Here is an 18,607-nt window from a genome sequence, read left to right on the forward strand (position 1 = left end):
ATCCCATCCCTTGAATGCGTTTCTAATTCTCCCAGTTAAATTTCACATGCTTCATCCTGAGATTTAATGCTCTGAATATAATGTGCCTTTAACTCAGCTTTATAGCCTCATTTCCCTCTGAATCCTACTAACCACCAACTCTGACATCCCCCTTGACCCTTTCTTGGGGATAGGGAACATGGAACACTGCCTGTCTCTTCATCCTTCTTAATCTGTATTTGAGCTCTTTTATGTGTACCTTCCTTGGAATTTTGAAGTCATGATCACCTTCTTTTATCACCTTCTCTAGGAAATTTTCCTGGAGTCCTACAATTAAAATAAATTTCCCTTCACCTTTGCTCCCAGGGCGGTTTGACTGTGGCAACGTTCAGCCCATCATAGCTTTTGTGTGGTTTCCAGAGCTATACTTAGAATAGTGTCTCAGTCAGGTCAGGCTGCTTTCACAATACCATTGACTGAGGAGCCTAAGCAACAAATATTCCTTCCACACAGTTCTGGAGCCTAGGAAGTCCAAGGTCAGGATGCCAGCAGATTTGGTGTCTCATGAGAGCTCTCTTCCTCGTTTGCAGGTGGCCAGTTTTTCATTGCATCTTCATCTGATATAGAGAAAGAGAGAAAGATCATCTTTCTCATGTCTTTTTTTATAAGGACACTAATCCAATTCATAAGGGCTCCACCCTCCTGACCTAATTATCTCCCAAAAGCGCCACTTCCAAAACGGTCACATTAGGATTTAGATTTCAACATATGAATTTTGAGGGGGACACATTCAGTCTATAGCAAATATCTCTCACTTCAACCGGGGAATGAGTTCCTTGAGGACTGTCTTGTTTCCACACTATCCCTTAGCTCAGAGGCTAGGACTATCCCTAGCTCAGAGTGTTAATGTCTCTATGGGAAGTGAATTTTAATAGTTTTCTCATAGATATCTTTTTCCCCTTTTATTGCCAGTTCCTTTTAAAGAGCTACTTATTATGGAAATTTTCAAAGTACACAGAAGTTGAGAGAATAGTTTGGCAAACTATGTATTCATCATCCAGTTTCAAAAATCTTGTCCATCCTTTTAAAAGCAAAACTCTTCTGCAGACAAAGCCTTTGGTGGTGAGGGGCATAAAGACACCATTCTGTAGTGCCCAATTAATTCAAATCAAGTTTGAGCAGTTTCCTCCCCCAGAATAACATCAATAGGACTCCCAGTGAAAGGATGTCTTCCTAAGGCAATTCTGAAGACAAAAACACAATATAAGAACACACTTCCCAATAATGTGAAGATGTATGACTCTACTAAACAAAAATGTTCCCTTAATGTACTTTAAAAAAATAAAGATGTTTGGCTAGATTTATCAACCTGTTCCAGGAGCAGAATTAAGTTTCCATGCTACATTTTTTCTACTTATTTAAAAACACCTGAGTTGTTACATAGCTAGTCAGACAACCACTTCATTATATGAGTATAATACATGTCTGCCCTGAAGATGTATGGTTTAAAAAAAAAAAAGCTTCTCAGACCTGTGGGATAACTTGTAAGCAGTGACTCCTAAGGATTCAGATGTGGCTGCAATTAGCTGCATGTTAAAACATTACTAAGGATTTTATTAAGTTAATAATTAATAAGATATTTAATATACTAGAGGATCTGACTGTGTTCTCACAAAATGGAATTAAAGCCAACTCAAAATTTTGAAGTTAAACAGCTTAGCAATCTAATGACAAAGCAAGCTCGGGACAGAAATCTTTATTCTCAATGGGATGGATCACCCCAGGAGATCGATAGTTCTCGGTAATGAGTATATGTGCATATTGACATGTCATTATATCACATTCTAATTTTAGAATCATGCAAAGATCATGGTTTAAAGTTCCAACGAATAGTGCATGAGGAAACGTTTTTCTCAAGTCTTTGCTCCTTACATAAGCTGTTGACCAGTGTAACCTACAGCTTTTCACCTGGGCAATTCACAGACCATGAGATGATTGAAAACGATCCAATACAGAGTGCTAAAACAGTGATCGGCACCTCCCTATCTCCTAGAAGGAGTAAGGCAGAAGGCTGGAGAAGGCTAATGAGAAGCTACTACAGTATTGTGAAGGTGAAAATCAGAAGGGATGGGGTTTCATCACTTCTTAGAGCCAACTATAAACTCTGTTTATGATGGAACCGGGAGACTTGGAATAAGTCAACCGAGTAGACAGCAACTTCTTCTCCCAAAGGCTTCCATAAACCTGGATTGGTGGAGTATTAATTTGTTGGCTTTTTAAATTTCTTCTTTTCTCTCCCAGTGTGAGCCCAAGAGGGAGTTGGAATATCACATATCACAGGGAAAATCACTCCAAACTCATTTTAGTAGCTCTACCTCAACCAATAATCCTGCTTATGAACATAGCACAGTGTAGATTCCTCATGAGCCTTAATCAACAACTAATTGATTTGCTTAAGTTGAAGTAATGAATGATCAGTCTCCACTGGCCTTCTCTCCAGTTCTCAATCTCTCCTGATCGGGACTGACATATCAATGTAATGAACGACTTCCATTCTCTTGTCTTCCAGCCATAGAAAACACCGCCACTTCCAATTAAATTCTACATGATTTATGGAAACCCACAAGCTCACTTGCCTTAATTCTTCCTTCTCCTGCCCACACAGTCCTATTAAATTTCTTCCTTAAAATCTAGTGCTCCCTATTCTGAAATGGCCTGGGTTGTTTTGTGCAAAAAAGTTGGAAAAATGAATGGGGTAAAGGAAGTGTGAAAAATAGTAATAGTTTCTTACCACCTAGTGGGCAGTACCATGTTCCAAAAAATTTCACTGGAGACTTTAGTAAGAAGTGTGTTCATTATCTTGTTAAATCCTACAGATCTCTATAATCCGCCCCCACCGAAAGGGGGTGGACTGTCCCTGTTTTATATATAGAGGAAACTGAGACTTGGAGAGATCATATGACTTTTCCAAGGTTCTGTAGTAAGTGGCAGACCCGAAGCAAGGAGTGTCTGGCATGTTGTTTACAATCAGGTTACTCATGATTACTAATCTTGTCCCATGCTGTGTTTGGGTATCCATGGTCTGTATACTTCTGGAAACCCATGAAAGTATTCCTGGTTCTTAAAATCAGTTTTAATATTTCAAACACAGAAATAATTCATGCATTTCCCAGTGAAATGGTGGCAGAGTCTAAGAAGGTATCTTAATTTTCTTTGTTTGGGCTGGAATTTTATTAACCAAGAACAGCAATTCTGGTTATCCATGCTGATTAGAATTCTAGCAAGGTAAAGGAAGGCTTATCAATGCAGTCTGAGATTCAAACAAGCCAAACAAACAAAGGAAAGTTTAAAATATGGGTTGATTGGCCAGAAGGATGATAATAACTATGGGAATATTTTGTCATGTAGTGAGGTGAATACTGTTTTGTAGAGATAGGGCAGATCTATGTGCAAACTCCAGACACATGCAAACCTTTAAACCTAAATGGAATGCTTTGGCTTATGTGCTGCCTTCCTTTGTATCTCACAGGAATTCTGGGTAAATACCAAAATGAGTGAGTTGGGTCAAGGTATCATCTAAACAGTGTGTTTTAAGCTGGACTTGAATAAAGAGTGGAAATTGAATCAGAAAACAGACTAAATATATGTTTCCATGCAGAGGAGCATTAACATAGTATAAAAACAATCTCACATGCTCATCATACTCAGGTGGCAAGCATGTGCTGGGTCAGGAACTGAAGTAGATGCCAAGTGTAGAAATGAAAAAGTCAAGGACTATCACTTGTGGAGCCTGAGTCTCCCGAAGAAGGCTGAAACATCAATAATACAATTTACTATGGAGTGATTAAGGCCATAAAAGAAACACATACTTAGCAAGGCAGTGATATAAAAGAGGGAGTTAATATTTAAGTAAGACTTTCCTGACTTACCCAAGCTGAGTAAAACATGTGAGCTTCTTTTTTTTTTTTTTAAATAGATTTTATTTATTTGACAGACAGAGAGAGAGAGTTCACAAGTAGGCAGAGAGGCAGGCAGAGGGGGAGGGGAAGCAGACTCCCCACTGAGCAGGGAGCCCAATGCGGGGCTCGATCCCAGGACCCTGACTTCATGACCTGAGGCGAGGGCCGAGACTTATCCACTAAGCCACCCAGGCGCCCCGACGTGTGAGCTCCTTCTTGAAAGGTGACGGGGAATTGGACAAGTGGGAAAGGAGAAGTGGAAACTACTCATCATCCTGAGGCATCACAGTTGACATGGGTATTCAGTGAATTCAACTCTGTTTTCAAATCATTTAATAAGACATTTATTCTCCAGTTGAGTCAATGGAGGATATATGCAATTTAACATACTGAGCTTCTGGAAATCATGAACCTTGCCTCGTATCTTTGCGTCTCTGAGGGATTGACTTGCATAGAGTGTCTGCTCGATAATTTTTTTTTTTTTTTGACTCTTGGTTGGGCGTAAGGACGTACAGAACATGTGGTACAGTGGAAGAGCATTAGAATTTTTGAACTGATACTCAAGCCCTAGAGGACAGTGATGTAACCGAACTGATTACATTTGTAGGAAATGATGGGGGGGGAAGGGGGTTGTGAGTAAGCAGTGGCGATAAGCATTGATGTGGTCACCAGTTGGCCCCAACAAAACAAATATTTATGTTTGGGCTATATTTTGTTTGGTTGCAAATGACAAGGCACAAGACTAGGTTATGGGGTACTATCTGGCTAAAGGAATCTCTCAAGAATAAAAGAAAAAGATTTGAATTTCACCAATATGGGTCTATGCTGAGAGCTCTGGTAGAGCAACCAGGGATGCTTCTTGTCAGCTTCTTGTCAGCTGCTCTAAAGAAACTGATTGTGACTTAATGATTATTTTACTGCCTATGCCCCATTGTCCCATACAAATTGGTCTCTTCAATCTCATCTTCCCAGAGTGGTTTCTTGCTAAGCATTGCTTTCTGCAACACTCAAACGACAGAAGAGCTTGATGGCTTCTCTCTTGGAACATGCATTCTTCTTGAAGTCATGTGAAGCCACGAGAGAAGATAAACTTATGATATGAGCAACTTTTACATGTAGTATGTTATAAAATCCTAGACACTATTTTTTCTAAATATGGGCCGGTTCTTGGGGGCATTAAAAAACATAGAAATGATTAGTAGCTTGGAGGAAACACACCTTCTCGTAGTGTGGACTGGAGCATCACTGAAATGAAGCCAGGGGGTATCTTTAAGTTTTCCTTCATTAAAATGACTCACATTTGTACGGAGACTCGGAGGTTAGTTGCACCATCTTGGAGAGTCAGACACACACATCTACAATCAAGAGAGTTCCATGGCCAACACAATACCACTTTGACATCTGAGAGATCCTGTTTCCATTTTCACATCCTGTGTCTTAGAATTTTCCAGAGCCTACTCTATTACCAACTTGAAGACTAATGCTTGAATATTAACAGATTTAATAGTTAAGTTTTCTTAACTATTTTGGCATTAAGTGAGCCAATACCGAGCTTATTTTCTTAATTCAATTTGATCTCACCTCCTCCCAGCACCCTAATCATTAAGCACCTATTAGAGTCTAGTTAATATTCTTGGTGCTGGGAGCAGAGGAGAGAGCAAAATACAGTTCCTTCCATTGTGAAGCCATCCACATGTCTTGCTGGGTGACTGCAGCTGCTTCCTCCCTGGCCTTTCCTACGATTTATTCTCTGTAGAGAAACCAGAGTGAACCTTTACAAGCTCAGGCAGATCATAGCACTGCTTCGTTTGGTTCCCCAATGGTTTTTCACCTCATGCAGAGAAATAGCCAAAATCATGTACAGTGATCTGTAACTGAGCTGTCCTGAATCCAGTCACTGGCCACATGTGGCTTTTTAAATTAAAATAATTTAAAATTAAATAAAATTAAAAATCTATACTGCACATGAAACAAGCCAGATTTCCAGTGCTCCACAGGCACATGTGGCTAGGGGCTCCTCTAGTGGCCTGCACCGGTGGAGAACATTTCCATCCCCGCAGAAAGTACCACTGGGCATGTAATACCCTGTGGAATCTGGCGTCTTTGCTTCTCTTCTCTTCTCTTCTCTTGCTCTTGCCTTCAGTCCCTGTGTTCCATCCCCAGTGCCCTCCATGTTGTTTTCCCATGCTCTAGACCCAGTCCTGCCTATCTTCCTGCTCTTTCCTCTGTCTGGCATGCTCTTCCCCCGCCATGGCTGCCTGGATCATTCCCTTACCTCTTGCAATTCTTTTCTCATATGTTACCTTCTCAGCGATGCCCTTGTGGCTGCCTTGGTTAACATTGCAATGCCCACCTCTAATCTCACTTTGCCTTGCGTGCCACCTTATTTTCCCCTTAGTGTTTATCACCATCGCAGGCACACACCCTTTACACATTTGTTTCTTGTTTGTATATTCCACAAAGGTACAGGCTTTTGTCTGTTCTGGTTCCCTGTGGCATCCCAGTGGCTGGGATAATGCTTGGACCTAGCAGGTGCTTGATAAATGTTGTTGGCTGAAGCGAGGAGCTTTATGAAGAAAGATATAACAACAACCTCACAACAACAACAATGGAAACAGATACAGATTTGCGATGTCAGGTAGTGATATTGCCATGGAGGAAAAAAAAAAATGGGAGCCACATTACATGGAAAGTGTTTGATCACCATTTTTAATAGTCAGGGAAACAGAGGCTCAGGAATTTAAATAAACTGCCCATGATCATATTCACAATGAACCAGCCAGGATTTGAACCAATATCCAGCGTGGTGCTGTTAGTATCCAACAATTGGCTTTCTGAAGAAAAGATAAAATGCTCCCTTACAGTGTCCACCTATTTCCGTGCTGTAAATACTCCCACTGTGGCTGATTTCAAGTGACCAACATGATGTCATAGACATTGGAGTTGGAAAGAGATGCATACAGTTTCCTCCTCCAAGTTGTGCAATTTCCAGCGAACCACTGCATCTGACCTTGAGGTCCCAGCCCAGCCCATTGTATCACATGGCCACTCCTGAGAAGAAGCAAGCAGACCCCTCTGAAGAATCCCCACTGTCCCAGACCACACTCTGTGATCACTGGCCCTTTCTGTTACCTCCGTCTCCCCAAACCAGTTGGGTTTATAGTCGACCTATTTGAATGATCTTATTTTCCTCCTATGAGGATCGTGCTTATTTGGCTTGACAGAATATTTGCTCTCAGAGGATTATTTTCTCCATGTTAACCTTTGCAATGACTGCCTAGATGGCACAGGTAATCCTATTGGACCTTTGGGGACTGGGTGGACTACTTTTTAATTGATAATTCCATGTTTCTATAATAAGTGGCTTCCTTAATAATAGCCTGCCACGTCATATGTGATGATTGCTAATTTAGGTTTTCAAGCTTCCTGGATGTAATGAGCTCTAATAAGCCCAAGACTTGTCACAGACTCAGGAAAGCCCATTTTCCCCCTTGAAGCAATGATTTCCCTCAATCCCTGGACACAATTGGGCATACTCTTAAAAATATTAATAAGTGTGACTGGGATGTTCACCGCTTTCCAAATAAAACATAAAGTCCTGGTTTCATTAAGCCAAGCTATTAAATTAAGAAAGTGTTTTTAATTATCTGAGCATTTCAGGGAGCTCATAAAACATTTAAGGACCTCACAGGGGTGGTGCTGAAGCCCTTTCAGAGTGAATTAGAGCCTTGACTTCTGGAGCTGGATGGGAAGGGCTGGGCGCCCACAGCCATGTACTCCACCTGGCCCAGAGCATCGACCTGCCGGAAAGGACGAAGATGCAGTTCTTATTTTTTGGGAGGGGTGTGCACTTGTGTCCAAGCTGCAGAGAAAAGCAGATCAAATTCTCGTAGCAAGGAAACATTTGCGCAAACAAAACCCGAAAAACATTTCCTAGCACTTCCTTTGTGCCTGGCTGTCCACTGGATGCTGAAGTTTTGAATGGTGCTCCTGTCTCCCGAGCAGTCTCTTAGGGGCTCAGCACTCAATTTATATTCCCTCCTGCCATCCTGATAAAAGCCCTGTGGGTTTCCTCTTATCACCCCCATTTGAAAGGGGAGGAAACTGACAGTTGAAATTATCCCTGATAGGAAACTAGTGAAGCCAGATCCTGGGAAGAGCACTGGTCCATCTGACCCCAGGCCTACATAGGTCACACTGATGGGCAAGCTGTAGTCACACTTTCCTGCCACAAATAAGAACTACCATCATTGTCATGACGGAAGAATTGATATGCTTTATCTAGGGTGCCAGGCACAATGCTATGCTCTCTATATAGCTTGTCTGATTTAATCCTAATGGTCCTATGAAATTATTAATCCCTACATGACAAATGAAGCAACTGAATCACAGAGAGAGGCCAAGGAAAGGCAACACAACCAGTGCTGGAGGTAGGATTTGTGCCAAGACCATTGATCCAATAACATTCTTTTTTTTTTTTTTTTTAATATCATAGTTTCCAACTGGTGTTACATATAGATTGCTGAGAAATTGATGCCCTAGGCTACTGGGTCCCTGGGTCCAGGTGTCCTGAGTCTAGTTGCTTCAGACTGTGAGCAGCTTCATTTATATATTCTGGGATCCTGCTCAGATACCATATGTGCAAAGGTCACACTGGTTAATTGTTCAGTCTTTATGGCATTTAAAAAAAATTGGAGAATCTATTTTTGCCTACCAGAATGACCAAAAAAAAAAAAAAAAAACTTCTAACAAGGTTGTGGAAAACAGGCTCTTATGAGTGAGAATGTCATTTAAAACTCCCATGCAGGGCAATTTAGCTACATTTATCTGAATTGTGAGTGCATGATCTTTTAGAACCCACTATTCCTCTTGTAGGATTTTAATTTTTAGCTAAACTTTCCTCCTAGTGCTATATGCACATTATTATTTGCTGCAGTGTTCTTTAAAGTAGAAAAAAAAAAAGAGATGACGTATAGCTTTGTGAATGGGGGCATGGTTTACATAAATTATGGAACAGCCATAGAGTAGAATACTATGCAGCTATGAAAAGAGACATCAGCTTGTGTACTGAGATAGAATTATCTCTAAGGTAAATTGTTTAGTGAAAAGAGGAAGCAAGACAGATCTGCGTATAAATTGTGCTCCCCTTTGTGTAAAACTGGAAAGAATATAATACATATGTGGATGTGCTTGGCTATGCTTTAAAAATCTCTTAAAGCATTTGGAGGTGGGGATTGAGTATGGGGAGGAACTGGGTGGACAGGGACAGAGTGGGTTGGAGAATTCTGTATAAACTTTTAGTCTTTTGCTTTACAGATCAATGGTATTACCTATGCAAAAATTGTGGCAGAAGTGTGGAGAAAGGTATTCCAGATGGAAGGGGTGACACAGACAAACAGGAGCCTGGTACTTTCAGGGAACTGAGAGAAGGAGAAAGGTCAGAACAGAGAGGACAGAGGGGCTAGAGCATAGATTCTGGGACTTTCTGAAGATTTCTGGCTCATTATCCTCGGAAGGGTTCTGAGTAGGCTGGGGGGTGTTTCAATCACACCTGCATCCAGAAGGATTACTCTGGGCACATGGCAGGCTGGTTGGAGAGAGATCCAGGAGGAGAGTCTGCCTTTGGCCAGATGAGAGCCCAGCGAGTTGCATCAGAATTGGGGGTGGCTGAGACAAAGAAGTCATAGGATGTATTGGTAACATTGTTAAGAGGTGAACTGAACTGTCCTAGGAGGGAATGAGTATGGTGGTGAGCAAAAGAGAGGGGGTGAGGATTCTGTCCAGGAACTGGTTTGTGCAACAGGCGGGTGGAATCAGTTCCTGAGAAAGACCAGGGACAGGTGTGTGGCAGGGAGAACTTGGGTGTAACCTCACATACGCTGAGTCCGGGTCCATTTAATACATCCCAGAGGAGATAACAAGAACACAGTCAGAGGTAGAATTCTGGAATTCGGAGAAGTCTGACCACGGCTGGGAGCTGTATATGCAGATAGAAATTGAGAGTGTACCCAGGGACGAAATTTCCTGGGACAGAAGTAGTAATTATGCCCTCCCCCCAGACATGTGAACAGAGGCCCATCATTTATTTGCAAGCACCATCCACATAATGGGTACCTGTTGGATGTCTGTGTAACCAGTTGCAGAGGAACAGCTAGCGGCAATGATGAGGGTTACCTGCTCACTCTCCATCTCTCTTCTTCCCACTTCGGCCCCTCCTGTGCCCCTTGAGTCTGTCTTCAGACCACCCACACAGTACCCCCCCCCTGGGGTGTTACTCCTGCAGCTTAAAGGTGAGCTGGTGATAATGCCCTCCTTCCGAGCACCTCCCAGCGCAGTGAGCAGCAGCGGTCTCCGGGAATAATTGATATTACAGAAAACACAGGGCTGGGTGCCAGCTTCACATTCTCCAAACATTTAATGATTCAACCTTTTTAGTTTCATCAAAGCCAATCTTGGAAACTCCCTGAAGGCCCACTGAGAACAACTAGCAGGGTGCCTACTTTGGCCCAGCTGCTCCCCATGTTTCCCAGGGCGGGTGTGGACGAGACCTCTGGCTGCATGACAGCAGTCAGGTGGCCCCTTTGGGGCCTTTGTGCCCACATAGGGGCCTCAGGTTTAGCAAGCTGGGTGACCCCTCACTCTTGCAGGGTATCAGCCAGCTACATTGGCTTGAGTATCCAGAGGTTGGCACAAGCCACCTTTTAACATGTGTTTGTTTAAGCTGTCAAGACAGGAAACAGCTGTTTGTGACAGGGAAAGGAAGCATAGGACAGGCCAGCTTGTGTGGAAGAAGCAAGAGGGGAGGGGTGCTAATTGGGGAATGCCAAGGCCACTAGGGAAAGGGAGTAGGGTAGGGGACCCAGGGAAATGGTCTAGAAGAGGAAATCAAGAGACAATAAAACACAGACAACACAACGAAGAGATACAGAGAGAGGCAGAGAGAAAGTCAGAAATTAGAGCTGTGCACATGCACCCAAAGAAGCACTAAGACAAAAGTGGGAGGGCATAGCCAGCTTCTCAGACTTCAGACCACTGACCTGGGTTCAGATTCACTGAAAGACACTTGGCTTTCACAATATGTTCAATTGCCCACCACAGTGAGCCTTGAAAGCCGAGCCCCCCTCATCTATTGTTGCTGGGGTTTTTGGGTAGTAACAATAGAGGTAGTAATCATTGTTGTGATGGAACTAGAACATGCTTCTATAGAAAGCTGTGCAGATTCCTGCACAACTATCTGAGGTAGACTTTATAATCTCTGCTGATGGTTCAAGAGCTGAGAAAAAACAATGCTCTGAGAAGTCAGATCACTTTGAGAAACTCACCTGGCTGGTCAGGAACAGAAGTCCTGGTTTATTTGCTATCTGTCTGTGGGTATTTCCATTACACCTGTCTTTCCTTCCCACTTGTTCCATAAGATAAGTGTATTTATTTGAAAGCAAAACAGATATAAGAGGAAAACAAAATTTCAGGGGTACCATGATTTTTTTTTTTAAACAAATCTTCAGTTTGCAAATATTTTCACCTATTCCTGGGTATAGGGAATGGATCCTTGGGAACAGTGGGGAAGAAGAAAGAAGTGACAGGAAGGAAGAGAAAAAAGAAGGCAGAGACCTTTGACAGTAGCTTTTTGGGTGTCTGCACAATGTTCCCAATCCCCACCATATGACGAAAGGTGGAATCGGGAGTGCATTATCTGACCTGGAGTAGATCACCAGGTTTCCTCTCAAGGAATATTTAAAAATTTGAAACCAGAGACTCACAGCCTGGGCTCTGGGAGCCATGGTATGCCCACGGCATCCTTCTGGGGCTGCTGGCCTCAGGTCTGCTGTGGTATCCACTGCAAACATGAGCCTGCCTATCCACCTATTCCTTGAATCCTCTGATACTCCCCCACTTGCGTCAGTTATCAGGCTGTTTAGTTCACCCAGAACCCCTACTTGGAAAACCAATCCTCTCCCACTCCATGTCATTCAGGAAGGACTGACCTTTTCACTTGACCTCATGACCAGGTCTGGCCAATCAGACTGCAGCACCTTTCCATCCAGCATGATTGGTTCAACTGTGCTTGAATTGTGGTTCAGCAGGGCCAAATCCAGCAGATCAGAGACCTCCCTGGGCCTTGCTGGGAAAACTGTTCTTTCTCAGGGCCTCCAGGTTACACGGGGATGAGATGCATTGCTGCTTGTGGACCTCTTCCCCAGATGCTTGAAGGGGATGTATTCTGATGGCAAAACTACAAACAACAGACAACATTAAAACCCCAACATCACTGTGTCTCAGCATCCACAGATGCCGTCTCTGTCAAGGGAGCCAACACAAGCTTAATGTTTGGCTTACATTGGTCTGAATTTGGTTTCTGCCCTTGACAACTAGAGGGTTCTGATAAATGCGTCTTTAAGAAATTCTCCCTTTTAATTGTAGGTGCCTTTGTTTTCTACTCCTACCCACACAGGCTATAATTTACACAGTTATTCTCTATTGACAATGATAAACAAGACTGCTCCTAAAAATGTTCCTGCTGTTAGTAGCCTCTGGGAATCATTTCTTGACTCAAAGCAACTTCTAAGTAACTATCCAGGTATCACCAAAATGTGAGCATGCTTAAAGGTAGGGTGTGTTTGTATAGATCTTTTTTTTTTTTTTTTTTTTTTTTTTTTTTTTTTTTTTTTTTTTTTTTGCTTAAACCAAACCTAAAGCACACTCAGCATGAGCAAGGAATTCAAATACAAAGAGGGTTCCCGTATGAAAGGAATTAGATGCTCTCTGAATGGAAGTTCTTCTACTTGGTGATTTGTAGCAGTTAGCTATTGCTGTGTAACCAACAACCCCAAGCCAACTAATTCAATGTGAGGAGCATTTATTTAGCTCTGACTTTGCATTTGGTTATGTGATTCGACTGGCTTGAGCTGGCCTTGATAGAGCTCACTGATTTCTGCAAGGTCAGGTGTGAGCTGGTTAGGCAGCTTTGCTGAACTTGATGTACTTTTCCTACATGTTCTGGACTCTGCTTCCATGTGTCTTCTTATCTCCCAGTGGGTAAGTTCAGACTTGTTCCATGCTGAAGACAACAGAAATGAGAGAGAGTAAATGGAAAGAACTCTTTAAGCTTCTGCTTGTATTAAGTTTTCTTCTGTCCCATCCGCTGAAGTAAGTTAGGTGGCCAAGCCTAGAGTCAGTGTGGGTACATGTCACTGAAGAGTGTAGACACCTGAGTGTCTTCTGTTGTCTTTAGTGAATATCTGGCAAGTCTTAGAAGAGAATCCTCTCCTCACTAGGCTAGCAAATGATAATTGCTTATGTGAGACCCCAAAAATGGAGAACTTTACAGGTGGAAGGGGGAAGAGACTTATCAGTGCATCCTCAGGGAAGAATTTAGAATTGTATGTATTGTTATTCTTCTGTTAAAAGTATTTCACACAGAGAACTGTTTTTTGTTTGTTTGTTTGTTTGTTTGTTTTTCCCCAGTGTTTCACAACTGCCTCCAATCCTTCTGTTCATGCCCCTTTTGTCTTTTCAGGAAAGAGAATCCTCAAAGAACTTACAGTCTAGAATGAGAGGCAGACACAGAAATAGAAAATTTCAAGATCAAAGAATAAGGACTGAGGTAGGAATAAGCACAGCATACTATGGGAGTCCAGAGGCAGGGCACTTAGCCCAAGCAGGCAAACCATTTAGAGAAATCTATTTTAAATTGATTGTTTTATTTGCTGGATTTTATATTGACATGTTTTGCTTTGTTCTCAATGTGTTCTGGGACTGCAGCCTATTCATTTATTATTAAGAGAACGGTAATTATTTCCAGGAGCTCCTGAGAATACACTTTGCTTGATCTCTGCTGATTCTGGTATAACCTTCATATCTGTGAGGATGTCTGTGGCAGGAAGTGATAGCCCCTGTGTGCCTGGTGGGATACACCAAAGACCCTGGTCTGCAAGGAAGGTTTGCAGACCACGGCTTCTCAAACTTTAATGAGCATTGCATCCCCTGGGAATCTTGTCAAAGTGCAGATTCTGATCCACGAGTTCTGGGTTGAGGTTGGAGATTCTGTTTTTCTAACAAGTTCCCAGCTGCTGCTGCTGCTACTGCTACTGGTCTGTGGACCACATTTTCAGTAGGAAGACTGTAAAAAGATCAGCAGTACTTTCTGCACCGGTGAATATTATAGCAGGGCTAAACAGAGGCTTAGCTGTGTCTCATTGGTCTATCTTTCTAGACTATAAACTCAGTGGAGATATCACCTTTTTCTTGCCTGCAACTCTATATCCAGTGCCAGGCACATAGAAAAATCTCATTAAGTGTTTGTCAAATAAATGCCTCCTGATCCCCCTCTTTTCCCATGGGTAGGTATGCGTGGAGGTTTACCTGATGCTTTCATTTGATCTTCTGAATGCAGCCTGGATCTGCATCTATCTTAGGCCACTGTCTTGACCCATCACTTAGTTCAAGACAGCCTGGTGGCTCATGGCTGGGCCATGTGACCTTCTTCTCTCTCCTAGATTTGGAGAAAGCTCATTCTATTGCTAGAGCACATGTCTGATCTCAGGCAGTCCTTCCACTGACTGTCTTACTGCTCCTATGTCCACAGACCAGTTAGATATTGATTCTAGCAAGATACTTCACTGGAGCTCCTTACATCGTCTTAGACTCGCCGATTGACACTGTTGACTTCTTCCTATTACAGCTCTTCTGGCTTGGTTAATTTTCCCCAGATCTTTTAGCACCTTCCTGCTTCCTTACTTGGAAATCCCAGCAAAGCTGCATGGTTGGAGCTGGAGCTAAGCCAGTGATGACATGAAGGACTAACTTTGAAACAAAAGATGATCACCAGGCTCTTAGCTTGAGTTCCCACCCAGAAACTTGGCACTCTCTCCTCAGGATCCATTTATAAAAAAGCCAAAAGCAATTAACCATTATGCAAACTACCTAATCCTCAGCTTCCTCAACTGCAAAATGGGAGTAGCTGCACCCTCCTGTGGAGTTTTAATTAAGATTAAGTTGTGATATCATAAATTGCTTAGCTCAAGATCTGACACGTGGCAAGTGCTCCATAAAGGATAGTTCTTTTCATTTTTACTCCTAAACAGTGAATCGTAAAGTCTAGGAACCTTCCCTAAGAGGAAGGTTCCAGTGAATCTTGGCTCATTTCTTTAACAGCTCATCATGGAAGAGAGAAGTTTGGATCCAGTCAGGGACAAGGTATAAATAGCTAAATTAGTGACAACACAAGACTGGCATGCCATGCAGAGCCCCTGTGGTGAGAGTAAGTGGGGCATGCATCTAGCCAGCAGAGTAGCTTTCAGGTGCCTCAACTCCTAGGGCTCCCCTACACTCTTTCCTCTTCTCTACTGCCTTTCCAGTCTCCTTGCTGTGAGTATAGCTTATACCTATGTATGCTACCCAACACTTACCCAGAATTGCCTTCTTTCTGATGTTTGTATTTTCTAAGCAGGCTGGATTACCTTGAGTTTTATTTGTCTTCTAAGATTTTTCAACATCATAGAACATGGTAATTTAGTTAATCAACAGATACTTAGCACTATCCTAGGATAGGGCATATCCAGGGATGCAGTGCTAAACAAGCCAGAGCAATGTCCTGTCCTTACAGAGGTTAAATGTATTTTGCAAAAGTGGTATAGATTTTTCACTTAGTCAGGAAGCAAGATGGTGACTAGGAAGAGTCCCAACCTAGCAAAGACTCTAGCAAAGAGGTCCCAGAAGGAATGTATGCATAGCAGACACTTGTCTCCTAACTGAATCAATGAATATATACTTGTGAGGTTTAAAAAAAAAGAAGATGGGAGAGAAGAGATGAATTCTGGTGGATTCACCAGGACCCATTCCAGTTTTTCCCGGGAGCCACTCACTCAATTATGGGATGGCCAAGAACATGCATTTCACAGTCAACTAAAGAATGAGAGTGGTTTGAACTTTGACCATGTGCTAGCTGTTAAAATTGGAAAGTCAAATATTACAGTAAACAAGACAGATTAATTCCTGCCTTCATCAAACTCACTATTCCACTAAACATTCTTTCCTGATTATCCCTATGTCTGAATGAACTCAGAGCCTCTTACTATATTATCTCAGATGCTGGAAGGCCCATCCTGATCACAGGCTTTATTGAACATATTTTGGAGTGTGAAAACTTTTAAGGTGCCTTTCTAAAACAACTAGGCAGATTAATTCATAAATCTTGAAATCCATTTTTTAAACTAAGCTGATAGATGAGCAACCATCATTATTTGAGTTTAAATTCAACTGACATAGTGTTTCCCAGTCCATCTTGGACTGTCTTTAGTTACATTAAGTCAGGTTTTCTCAACCTTGGCACTATTGACATTGGGGTCCAGCTGATCCTTTGCTGGGAGTGGCTGTTCTGTACATCCTATAGGATATTTAGTAGCGTTTGTGACTTCTACCTGCTAGATGCCAGTAGCAATCATCCCAGTGTCTCAAAGCAATTACCAAGTGTCCCTTAGGAGAAAGACTGTCCCACAGTTGAGAAACACTGTATACATGTATTTGTGCTTTTCTATGATGACAGGGTTTTTTGAGTTATACCTAATCTGGTATTAAGTATTGGTTCTGCTGCATACACTCTATGTGCCATCGGACAGGCCTGGCCTGCGAGGCAGCTTCCTCATCTACACAAAGTGGGTAATGAAATGTAGAACCTGGCATTGAGGTGAGGCTTAAAAGAGGACGTGGATAAAGGACCTACAAGTGGAGAAGCTCAGTGACTATGATCATACCTTTTTCCTTGGATAATGGAATGGCTCCTTGCCGAGAACTTCGTGTGTGTGTGTTTGTGCGTGTGTGCACGTGTACATCCATGTGCTATAGGACAGGGATATATTGCTGAGAAAGAACTAACCTCTTTGTGGCTCTAGAACTCCCTGGCAGACCCCGAGTAATATACAACAACAGAGTAATATAGATCAACAACAACAATAGAGGACAAGCTTTGGAGTGAGACTGACCTAGATTTGACTCCTGGATCCACCATCTACTGGCTGTGTGATAATTTTGGTCAAGTTGTATAAACCTCTCTACCTCAGTTTCCTTGTCTGAGAAACAAATAACCAACCATACCCGTCTCATAGGGTCATTGTGTTGTGAAGATGAAATTAGATCACGAATGTACAGCACTTATACCACGCCTGTGGCCATGTCGCATTTGCTCAATAACTATTAGTTGTTGTTGCTATTATTATCTGTCTTATTTCACCCTTGGGTACATCCCTGGGGGTGACTTCAAAGCAGATAGTGGCCTCTTTCCAGGGGTTTCCTATCGTGCCAGAGTAGCTCAGTCAACAACTTCCCTAATGAGCTCAAGACTCCATCAGCGGGACCTTTTGTTTTCCCACTAACTCTCTGTCAACATGGTTTCCGCTCTGGCATCAACATTATACCAATTGCATATTCACTAGCCTGCATGGGCCTCAAGACTATCAATTGCTACAATAGAGTAAATGATATTCATTGTTAAAACAGGGTAAATGCCTATTTCCTTTACACAATAGAAGGAACGGTTATAGGCTATTAAGTAAATAACTATAAATAACACACTATAAAATGCTTTACATATGCCTTATCGCACTGAACTGCTAGTGCTCTGAAGTAGCTGTTATGGCTGGGTAAATTATATGTGTTTTTAAACACTGTCCAAAATACATATTTACACGTACTTAAAATCCTACACTAAACAGTCTCTATAGCAACCAGTAAAACACAAAAGCCTTATTAAGCATTCTTTGTAGTATTTTTAGGAGTTTAATCATTAGGAGAAAGCTCATAGGCCATGTAGACACCAGGGAACACAAAGAAAGAAAGTCTTTATAGGAACAAAAGAATGAGGTTGGCTTTGAACCTGGTGGGAGAGGATTTTATGTTTTTAAACTAATAATCACCAAGGGCCTTCTCTTTGTGAAGGCAATGCTGTGTTTGGGGTACATCAGACACAATTTTGGAATTACAATCTGGTTTTCAGCTGAGAAGAGAGATTCTTCAATTAACATATTCCAGCAAAAGATCACTTTCAATTTTCTCTCTTTAGTCACAGCAAGAAAAGATTTCCTTGCCATTGAAAAGTGAAGAAATATGTAATATCTCTGTTGAGCTTGAGTCATATGACTCTACCAAGGGTAATTCTGATGGTTTCATTGGGGTGGAGCTATATTCCATCATTTGAGTTCTGTACTTATCCGATTACTTAACGGCAGGCTGCAGTGACAACATACCCTAGAAACACCAGTGACTTAACACTGCAGAATTTTCTTTCTTGCTCATTCTAAGTGTCTGGTGTCAGTCAGTGGAGTTTATACACCATGCTCTCTCTCAGAGACCCTAGGGAACTCTATCCTCTTGTGATCCCACCACTCATTCTTTCCAGGGTTTTCCAGCTAGGGGAGAGAGTGCCGGCAGGTGGCCCTGGGGCCCAGAAGCAGCACATCTCATTTCCACTCACACCCTATTGGACAGAACTTAAATCGAGTAGTTCCAACCAACCCACAACAAAGTTGGAAAGATGGGGGAGCACATGGAATATATACGGAGCGCTAAACAGTTTTGAGGAAATTATCACTTGAATGTCAGAACTATGCCAGATACTTTACACTGCCTGATTTTATCTTTAAAACAACTTAACAATGTAAATTTTCCCCATTTGC

General features: G+C 42.1%; 1 long non-coding RNA gene across 1 annotated transcript in view; it reads left to right on the forward strand.

The window, feature by feature from the left end:
- The first annotated feature begins 13,463 nt into the window (after nucleotides 1-13,463).
- LOC116865625 overlaps nucleotides 13,464-18,607 on the forward strand; it is a 160,351-nt gene continuing 155,207 nt past the window's right edge. The window contains exon 1 of the long non-coding RNA XR_004382247.1: nucleotides 13,464-13,542. This is a non-coding gene — a long non-coding RNA (uncharacterized LOC116865625). The remainder of the gene's footprint in view (nucleotides 13,543-18,607) is intronic.

This window comes from Lontra canadensis, unplaced genomic scaffold, assembly GCF_010015895.1.
Source record: "Lontra canadensis isolate GAN:19392208 unplaced genomic scaffold, GSC_riverotter_1.0 scaffold8, whole genome shotgun sequence".
Classification (NCBI taxonomy): Eukaryota; Metazoa; Chordata; class Mammalia; order Carnivora; family Mustelidae; genus Lontra; species Lontra canadensis.